Here is an 11,676-nt window from a genome sequence, read left to right on the forward strand (position 1 = left end):
TAAAAAAGAACACCACGGAATATTGTGGCTAAGCTGAAGAATTACCACACAAAGGAGAAAATATTGCAAGCAGCTAGAAAAAAGCAATTCAAATATCAAGGGGCCATAATAATGGTCACTCAAGATCTGACTGCCTCCACATTCAAAGATTGAAGGGCCTGGAACCTGATATTCCAAAAGGCAAAAGATCAAGGATTGCAACCAAGAATAAACTACCCAGCTAAGTTTAGCATTTTCTTCCATGGAAGAAGATGACCATTCAGTGAAACAGAGGAATCCCATTTGTTTCTAAGAAAAAAAATGAGATTTAAACGAAAAATTTGACCTACATCCACAAGACTGAAGAGAAACAGAAAAAGGTAAACAGAACTCTTGACAAATGTATCTCTGTTGTGGATATATGGAAAGTCCGCATGGATAATTTGATTTTACTTATATATAAAAAAAAGGGGGGAGTAGTAAAGGGAAGGGGGTAGTATCAGAAAAAGGGGAAGGAGTGATAAAAAGAGGGAAACTACATTCCAGGAAGAGGCATAGAAAATATACCACATCTGAAGGAATTTAGAGAGGGGGACAAACATTGTGTGACTCTTACTCTCATCAGAAGAGGCTCAAAGAGTAAATAACTGACATATTTATTTTTCAGAGAATTCTCTCTCACCTCATTAAAAGGGGGGATAGGAAAAGGGAAAAGGAAAAGGGGAATAAGGGAAGGGACTTGGAAGGAGAGGGGGATGGATAGTAAAAAAGAGAAGCCTGTGTGTCACTGGTGGAGTCTATAAATTAAATATTGGGGAACGGGCTCAAGGGGGTCAAAGGAAAAAGTATAATCTGGGGATAATATGATGGCAGAAAATAAAGAATTAGTAATTTTAACTGTAAATGTGAATGGGATGAACTCTCCCATCAAACAGGAGATGGATAGCAGACTGGATCAAAAGTCAGAACCCTACAATATGTTGTTTACAGGAAACACACTTAAAGCAGGGAGATACATACAGAATAAAGGTAAAAGGTTGGAGCACAATCTATTATGCTTCAGGTAAAGCCGAAAAAGCAGGGGTAGCCAACCTTATCTCAGATCAAGCAAAAGCAGAAGTAAATCTAATTAAAAGAGATAAGGAAGGAAACTATATCCTGCTAAAAGGTAGCATAAACAATGAAGCCATATCAATACTAAACATATATGCACCAAGTGGTATAGCATCTAACTTTCTAAAGGAAAAGTTAAGAGAGTTGCAAGAAGAAATAGACAGTAAAACTATAATAGTGGGAGATCTCAACCTTGCACTCTCAGATTTAGACAAATCAAACCACAAAACAAACAAGAAAGAAATTAAAAAGTAAATAGAACATTAGAAAAACTAGGTATGATAGTACCTATTTTGGAGAAAACTGAATGGCAATAGAAAGGTATGTACTTTCTTGTCAGCAGTTTATGGATTCTATACAAAAATTGACCATATATTAGGACATAATGCTCTCAAAATTAAATGTAGGAAGGCAGAAATAACAAATGTCTTCTTCTCAGATTACAATGCAATAAATGTACATTCAGTAAAATGTTAGGGATAAATAGACCAAAAAGGAATTGGAAACTGAATAATCTCATCTTAAAGAATGACTGGTTGAAACAGCAAATTATAGAAACAATTAATAATTTCACCCAAGATAATGACAATGATGAGACATCATACCAGAATCTGTGGGATGCAGCTAAAGCTGTAATAAGGGGAAATTTTATATCTTCAGAGGCTTACTTGAACAAAATAGAGAAAGAGAAGGTTAATGAATTGGGACTGCAACTTAAAAAGCTAGAAAAAGACCAAATTAAAAAACCCCAACCAAAAATTAAACTTGAAATACAAAAATTAAAAGGAGAAATCAATAATATTGAAAGAAAAGAAAAAAACAATTGAATTAATAAATAAAACCAAGAGGTGGTTTTATGAAAAAGTCAATAAAATAGATAAACCTTTGGTAAATCTGATTAGAAAAAGGAAAGAGGAAAATCAAATTGTTACTCTTACAAATGAAAAGGGGGATCTTTCCACCAATGAAGAGGAAATTAGAGAAATAATAAGGACTTGCTTTGCCCAACTTTATGCCAATAAATTTGATAACTTAAGTGAAATGGATGACTTCCTCCAAAACATAGGCTTCCTAGATTAACAGAGGAGGAGATAAAATGCTTAAATAGTCCCATTTCAGAAGAAGACATAAAAAAAAACTATTAATCAACTCCCCAGGAAAAAATCCCCAGGACGAGATGGATTTACATGTGAATTCTACCAAACATTTAAAGAACAATTAGCCCCAATGCTATATAAACTATTTGAAAAAATAGGGGATGAAGGAGTCCTACAAAACTCCTTTTATGACACAGACATGGTCCTGATACCTAAACCAGGTCGATCGAAAACTGAGAAAGAATATTATAGACCAATTTCCTTAATGAATATTGATGCTAAAATCTTAAATAAGATATTAAGATAAGATATTAAAAAAGACTTCAGAAAATCATCCCCAGGATAATACACTATGATCAAGTAGGATTTGTACCAGGAATGCAGGGCTGGTTTAATATTAGGAAAACTATTAATATAATTGACCATATTAATAATCAAATTAATAAGAACCATATCATCATCTCAGTAGATGCAGAAAAAGCATTTGACAAAATCCAACATCCATTCCTACTAAAAATGCTTGAGAGTATAGGAATAAATGTACTATTCCTTAGAATAATCAGGAGCATATATGTACGGCCATCAGTAAGCATAATATGCAATAGAAATAAACTGCAACCTTTCCCAGTAAGATCAGGAGTGAAACAAGGTTGCCCACTATCACCATTACTATTCAATATAGTACTAGAAACGCTAGCCTCGGCAATAAGAGCCGAGAAAGAGATTCAAGGAATTAGAGTAGGAAATGAGGAAATCAAACTATCACTCTTTGCAGATGACAGGATGGTATACTTAGAGAATCCCAAAGACTCTGCTAAAAAGCTATTAGAAATACTTCAGAATTTTAGCAAAGTGGCAGGATACAAAATAAATCCACATAAATCCTCAGCATTTTTATATATCACCAACAAAAGGCAACAGCAAGACATCCAAAGAGAAATTCCATTCCAAACAAATGTTGAGAGTATAAAGTATTTGGGAATCCATCTACCAAAGAAAAGTCAGGAATTGTAGTGAGCTGTCGTCTCCAGAAGCTGCTGGATCGCTCTCTGGGAAGAGATCTGCTGTGTCTACTCAAATCTCTCAGACAGATTCTTCTTCCTGTAGTGAACCGTTGTCTCCAGGCAGTTGCTGTTAACTCTTGTCCAGAGAAGTGACTTCCCTTCCTGCAGAGAGCCCCGTCAGGCCTGATGTAATGCAGAGACCTCTTCTATCTCTGGGTGTCCTCTCTTTTATCCTCCCAGAGAATGGGCGTGGGATAATGCAAGGGATTCTGGGAAGAACCACTTCAGCCAATGAGCTTGCTCCTTCTATCAAGTCAACCTGAGTTCTCACCTTGTAATTGTCCAGACAACCTGAATTCTCACCTTGTCACTATCCAGACAACCTGACTTCTCACCTAGTAATCCTAACATCTCCCCCTTTCTTTTGATTTTGAACATAGGACTGTCATGACCTTGAAACATAAATCCATCAATATGGGAAGTATTACACATAATTACATAAATTACATAAGCACATGGTAACATAGTAACATAACATATGCTAGAAGTATATGACAAATAACATAATCAAATAATCATAAGTTGAAAATTTATAAATGTCCATAAGTCCATTGTCCATTAGTCTCATCTTGTGTGAGGAAGTCCAATGATTCCTGATGGTTTTAAAGTTCTTTAACAGTCTTTTTATTAGCCATGCTCTTTCAGTGTAAGATGTTTCTTAGATCTTCTCCTTTATTTTGAGGTCTTTCTGTCTCTCTAATGGACAAGGCGAATACGACTCGTTGGCACCCATCTGATTCCTTCCCCTGCTGAAGAAATACAAGCAAACCCTCTCCCCCAGGCAGTTAACCTATCTAATTACCTTCTATTTACCACTTTCTAAATCTCTTCTCATCATCTGGCAATTACATTGGAATTGTTTGCAATGTACACAGCCCTGTTGGTTTAAAAGGCCTGTATTCTCCCCAAGTGTAATCCATTTTTGCAATCTGATTGCCTTTTGGCTCACTTATCAGGTAATCCCTTTCTGCCATGTGATTGCTTTTCTGCTGGTTGATCAAATCAGAGTCCTAACCTTCTAAAGGCTCTTTGGGTGTAACATCAGCTGCCATCATGCCCCAAGTCTTTTTTGCCTGGGGCCCTGGACCTGGGCCCCTCATCCCATTTCCCTGAATTATTCTACACTCTGATGCCCAATGGAGTCCTCTGTTGCATTTTGGACATGGGGTTTTAGGTCTTCTTTCACCCTGTCTTCTCACTCTATCTCCATACCTACACTGAGCTCTTAGATGTCCAATTTTTCCACATTGAAAACATCACTGAGTTTCTCTAGAAGGCCCTTGCCAGGAGGGACCCTGTCTTTCTACATTCATCATTGTCCGGGTGTAAAAAGCATTTGTTCCCACTGTAACACTGCGTCTTATGATCTCCTCCAAAGGAGCATCTTTGTCTAATCCCCATATAATTCTTTTGCAAATCTCATTGGCATTTTCCTTAGCCAGATGTCTGGTAATTATTTCTGTAGTTGCATTTTCTCCAATAGTTCTTTTGACAGCAGTTTGCAAACGTCCCACAAAATCTGCAAAAGGTTTTTTGGGACCTTGCTGTATTTTAGTGATCTTTCTGTCCAGGAAGGACACCCCAAGCTTTTATTGCAGCCTTAGCAATTTGTTCATATATTGTCATGGTATAATTAATCTGTTCCGAATTCTCTCCATACTGACCTTCACCAGCTAAGTGCTCAAAAGTAAATTGTGTGTTAACTCCTATTTCCAAATTGCATCTGACTTGAATTTTACATAATTCATGAAATTCCGCAAGCCATAATAAATTTTCTCCAGGTTCCAGGCATGTCCTTGCTATGGATTTCCAATCATTTGGGGTTAGGACTTCATAAGACAAACCATCTAGTAACATTTTGACATAAGCTGATGTAGCCCCATAAAGGGTACAACCTTTTTTCAAATCTTTAATTTTATTCAAATCTAAAGGTGCATATCTTCTCCTTTTTTTACCTACAGAGTCAATATTTTCAATCACAGGATATGCATGTATAAAATCACTTATATCCTGTCCTTCTCTCTTAGCTTTAACCAATGCTTTTTCTAATCTTGTCATAGGCTTAGGCTGCTTCACAGGTGATTCTGTTTGTGTTTCTGCCTCTTCCCCTCCTTCTTCCTCCACCTCTGAAGGTGGGGTTGATGTGGCCCTGTCAATAATCTGTTCTCTAGGCAGGGTTGAAGCTTCTTCAAGAGAATCATGCCATAATTCCTCATTTAAATCCTCTTGCTCTAGGGCAAGATCTTGATCTTTCCTTTTTTCCTCACACTTCCTCCTCTGTTGATTTTTAAAACTTTTCCTTCTCCTACAACTTGCTTGATAGTTTAAGGCTAATTGAACTATGTTATAGATATAAAATACTTCTGCAGAAATTGAATGAGGCCCATTTTTTGCATGAAATTCTTTCATTTCAAATCCCACTAGCTTCCATTTATCTACATCTATCTTTTCTTCCTCTAAGAACCAAGGGGATGTGCATCTTAATGCAGCCAAGAGTTTAGCAATCTGTACCCAAGTTACAAGTAAACTCTGCTCCTCAATTATCTTGATTATACTCTCTATAGTACCACTCCTGAATGGGGGTGGAGCTGAGGTTGCTTCTGGGGCTGGGGTTGAGTCGGCTGAGGTCCAGGGATTGAATTTAACTAACATCTGCCCCATTTCAGCTATAAGAGATTCCTGGTTTAGCCCTTAACAAGTTAAGTTCCTTATTTATCTATTAGCACACTCACTTAATCTTTAACAAAGTTTCCTTTTTACTCACGGTTCTGGGTCAGAGAGACTGAGATCTGGATGGGAGGCTTTTCCACTGGAATCAGGACCGTGTCCGGGCACCAAATTGTGAAGGTCTGGTCTAGCTCCTCTTGTCAGGATAAGCAAAAGTCCTTGCCCCACGTGTGGACGCCAAATGTAGCGAGCTGTCGTCTCTAGAAGCTGCTGGATCGCTCTCTGGGAAGAGATCTGCTGTGTCTACTCAAATCTCTCAGACAGATTCTTCTTCCTGTAGTGAACCGTTGTCTCCAGGCAGTTGCTGTTAACTCTTGTCCAGAGAAGTGACTTCCCTTCCTGCAGAGAGCCCCGTCAGGCCTGATGTAATGCAGAGACCTCTTCTATATCTGGGTGTCCTCTCTTTTATCCTCCCAGAGAATGGGCGTGGGATAATGCAAGGGCTTCTGGGAAGAACCACTTCAGCCAATGAGCTTGCTTCTTCTATCAAGTCAACCTGAGTTCTCACCTTGTAATTGTCCAGACAACCTGAATTCTCACCTTGTCACTATCCAGACAACCTGAGTTCTCACCTAGTAATCCTAACAAGGAATTATATGAGAAAAATTACAAAACACTTGCCACAAAAATAAAGTCAGATTTAAATAATTGGAAAGACATTCAGTGCTCTTGGACAGGCTCAGCGAATATAATAAAGATGACAATACTCCCCAAACTAATCTATTTTATTTAGTGTTATACCAATCAGACTCCCAAGAAACTATTTTAATGACCTAGAAAAAATAACAACAAAATTCTTATGGAAGAATAAAAAGTCGAGAATTGCAAGGGAACTAATGAAGAAAAAAGTCAGATGAAGGTGGTCTAGGTGTACCTGATCTAAAGCTATATTATATAGCAGCAGTCCCCAAAACCATTTGGTATTGGCTAAGAAATAGACCAGTCAATCAGTGGAACAGATTAGATACAAAGGACAAAAAGGGTACATCTATAGCTATCTAGTCTTTGACAAACCCAAAGTTACCAACATTAGGGATAAAAATTCATTATTTGGAAAAAAAAAACTGTTGGGGAAAATGGAAATTAGTATGGCAGAAATTAGATATGGATCCACACTTAATACCATATACTAAGATAAGATCAAAATGGGTCCATGATTTAGGCATAAAGAATGAAATCATAAATAGATTAGAGGAACAGAGAATAGTCTACCTCTAAGATCTGTGGAGGAGAAAGGAATTTATGACCAGAGGAGAACTAGAGATCATTATTGATCACAAAATAGAAGATTTTGATTACATCAAACTAAAAATTTCTGTACAAACAATACTAATGCAAACAAGATTAGAAGGGAAGTAACAAATTGGGATAATATTTTTAAAGTTAAAGGTTCTGATAAAGGTCTCATTTCCAAAATAATTTATAAGAAATCAAACCATTCTCCAATTGATAAATGGTCAAAGGATATGAACAGACAATTCTCAGATGATGAAATTGAAATTATATCCACTCATATGAAAAAGTGTTCCAAATCACTATTGATCAGAGAAATGCAAATTAAGACAACTCTGAGATACCACTACACAATTGTCAGATTGGCTAAAATGACAGGAACAAATAATGATGTATGTTGGAGGGGCTGTGGGAAAACTGGGACACTAATGCATTGTTGGTGGAGTTGTGAAAGAATCCAGCCATTCTGGAGAACAATTTGGAACTATGCCCAAAAAGTTATCAAACTGTGCATACCCTTTGATCCAGCATTGCTGTTTTTGCGCTTATATCCCAAAGAAATACTGAGAAGGGGAGAGGGATCTGTATGTGCCAAAATATTTGTGGCAGCTCTTTTCGTATTGGCTAGAAACTGGAAGATGAATGGATGTCCATCAATTGGAGAATGGTTGGGTAAATTATAGTATATGAATGTTATGGAATATTATTGCTCTATAAGAAATGACCAGCAGGAGGAATACAGAGATGCTTGGAGAGATTTACATCAACTGATGCTGAGTGAAATGAATAAAATCGGAAGATCGCTGTACACTTCAATGCTGTATGAAGATGTATCTTGATGGAAATTGATATCTTCAACATAAAGAAGCTCCAACTCACTTCCAGTTGATCAATGATGGACAGAAACAACTACACCCAGAGAAGGAATACTGGGAAGTGAATGTAAATCCTTAGCACTACTGTCTATCTGCCCAGGTTACTTATACCTTTGGAATCTAATACTTAATATGCAACAAGAGAATGGTATTTACACACATATATTGTATCTAGGTTATATTGTAACACATGTAAAATGTATGGGATTGCCTGTCATCAAGGGGAGGGAGTAAAGGGAGGGAGGGGATAATTTGGAAAAATGAATACAAGGGATAATATTATAAAAAAAATATTACTCATGCATATATATTGTCAAAAAAATTTATAAATAAAGTTTAAAGAAAAAAAAATAAATCTAAACCACCCTTTAATGGGATGGAAATTCAAAGTTACAATACAATAGTTAACATTTTTTATGTGTATATGATAAATTTAATAATTGCATTAAAATTATATATGGACAGTTATGCATAAAAAAGAGAGATCAACAAACAAATATATTATTTTTTATTACGTGGCAATGAGAAAAAAAAAGTGCTTTCCTTATTTCAATTGGAAAAAAATTCTTCTTAGCTTCATTTCTTTCAGGGCCTTCATTTTACTTCTTTATGTTTGTTTTGGTACTTTGGGCGTATTTTATATCAGTTGAAAGCCATAGCTAACTTTGTGGTATTCTGTGAGATATGAAGAAACAGGTTTTATCTTTCTCAGGATTTCTCATCATTTCCTGGGCTACTTGTGGTATCTTTTCTTACTCTAAGTTTACTTAGTTTACTCAGCTACATCTAATTTGAAATTAATAGATTCTTAGTAAAATTCCAGTGGTGGCCATGGGGAGAACAATAAAAACTGGAAAAACCACAATATTTATCTGAGAGAAAAATAACAAAAGATACAACATCTCATAAGCAATAACAAACTATTTAAAGTATTATCACATGATATAGAATTGGGTTTATTCTGCTTAGTTTCAGAAAGGAGAATTGGCAACATTTAGAATTCCTAGGGAGGCAAGTTTTAACTTTAAATAAGCAGAAATATTTTTTAACAAGTACATTTGTAAAAAAAAAAAAAAAAATGCAAAGCTCTTTCTCTTGAGATGGTGAACTTTCACTCAAGAGAAATTTTCAAGCAGAGGTTGCATGACTACTGGTTGGAGGTATTCAGGAAGTAGCTAAGTATTAAATGTAGGAAACAACAATAAAGCTAAATAAAGTACTTCATTTTTATTCTAAGATCATTCAGTTCTTCATTTCTTCCTTATAGTTAATTTAATAATTTGAATAGCTAGAAACAAATATTAACAATATGCAAATTGATCCAAAAGTTTTTTAGCCGACTTTTAAGATTTGGTTGCTTTAACCATTAATTGCTTTAAGCTATATTAACACTTTTATACTTTTTGTATATGCTCTATATATACCTCTGGTACAGGTCAGTGGGAATAAGAATTAAGAGCTAGATAAAACATAGGTCTTTTCTATGGAGGTTACCTTCAGTTAGCACTGGCTTGGGGAATATGATGAAATTCTGACTCTCAAAGCAATAGAAAAACCAAAGAACTTTGACCTGGAGGACTACACAGAAAATTAAAGGTGAGCAATTCTAGCCAGACTATTTAGGCTAAAAATTGAGCAGTAAAATCAAGCTCCATGTTTCCTATCTTTGAGGTGAGGAAGGACCTTAGTCCTGAGCTGCTAACAAACCAGACAAAAGACAATCTAGAAGCCCCAAAAACCTATGTGACAGAAAGCCCCTTAGTTAATATTCAAGATATTATTGCATTATATATTTACTAGGGATAAGCTTGTGAAAGTATTATGTATGCTGTTGGATTCTACTAAACAAACTAGTAATATCAGAATTATGTTTTAATCTTTAAAAATTTCCTATCATAGGAAAAAGGTGGTAAATTTTTTCATGTCTTAATTTTAGATTTCAGTAACATTTATTTATAATAACCTACTACAAGTTTCTAGGAATCTTGATGATAAACATGGATTTTTCAGTGGAAAAGGCATTTTAGTCTAATTCCTTTTCAATGAGTCTGAATAATTTGAGAAAAATTCTAGCCAGATCTCCAAATGATAAATTCTTACATTTCTGAAACATTGACAACATCTGTGAATTCACATTTTTTATAATCTATGCTATAAACAAATTTTTGTTTTTAATTACAAAAATTAAATTTCATATATTTCTTTGACTGGATATATTAGGAACTATGCTGATATGGGTAATACTTTGAGTAATTAAAATCCATTATAAAATGAAAAGAACAATCAATAAAGGGAGCCAGAAGTGGGAAGGCATACATCCCTTTCTGTTTTTGCCTTTTTTTAATGTTATTTAGAAATTTTAATTGTAACTGAGAAAGGTTTAACTTTAAACATTTAGCTTTTCTTTCTATTTTATAGTATCATTCAGTTTTATATAGCATTTCATAGCTTAAGCCATTTCTTTTTTTTTTTTTCCTCACAATATCCCCTGTGGTCCCCTAAATTTTAGTCTTTTGTGCTACTAAATCTTAAAATTATATTAAAAGTTTTAAGAGATCTTATAGTAGATGTATTGTTATTCCCATTTCTCAAATGAGACCCTGGAGTCAGGGAGTCAGAGAGATAAAGTGATTTAATTTTACACACTTATTAGGTAGCACTAAAATTCAGAATATGAAAAAAAAAAAAAAACTTTTTGATTCCAAATTTAGGGATTCTTCCAGTACATGATACCAATGTATACTAACTTTTGATTTGGACTGAGAGGACATAGGTTCAAACCTCAGCTATGCTATTTTCTACACAAATAAATTTGGCGCAAATTACTTGACCTTTTTGATCTTGAGTTCTTCATCTTCAAAATAGGGATATGGGAATTAGAAGATCTCAAAGGAGTACAATTCAAAGAGGGACATAGATTAGTGGACTGATCTTTTCTCCAATATATTTTCTCACACATTGCAAATCATAGCCCCAAGTTCATTCTCATCCCCCTAAAACCCTGCACATGACTTCCCCTAAGCTGATTTATGTACTAAGAGTCTTCACCTACTTCTCTAAACATTAAACATTGTAAATGCAGTTCCATTAGACCCACTAAATTCCAAGTCCAGGCCTAGCACTATGGATGATTCAAAAACTATGCTAGTAAGGTGCTACTACAATAAACAACATTCCTACTTCTTTGGCTGCAGAAAGAATAGATTTCATGATCATGATCATAATCTTAGCTTTTAACTTTTTAATGGATAGCTATTTCCTACCAAAGGTACTATTTAATAAATATTCACTGAATTGAAGCAAAAGAAAGGAAAATTGATAGAATAAGGTGAAGAAGGCAGAAAGAGATATAGTCAAGAGCAAATAAAAGATCCTAACAAGAGAGAGTATCTATTCTTCTGTTATAGGAAAAGGAAAAGGATGGGTAAAAATATGATAATTTTTTTCAAAAAAAAGAAGGAAAACAGACTGCTATGATGCACTGTTCTTGATTTCAGCAAAGAGCAAATATCTTCTGAGATTGAGAGATAAAAGAGGGGTAAAATATGGAAAAGTATGAAATGTTTTGGAACATATACTATGGCAAAT

This window comes from Sminthopsis crassicaudata, chromosome 3 (genome assembly GCF_048593235.1).
Source record: "Sminthopsis crassicaudata isolate SCR6 chromosome 3, ASM4859323v1, whole genome shotgun sequence".
Classification (NCBI taxonomy): Eukaryota; Metazoa; Chordata; class Mammalia; order Dasyuromorphia; family Dasyuridae; genus Sminthopsis; species Sminthopsis crassicaudata.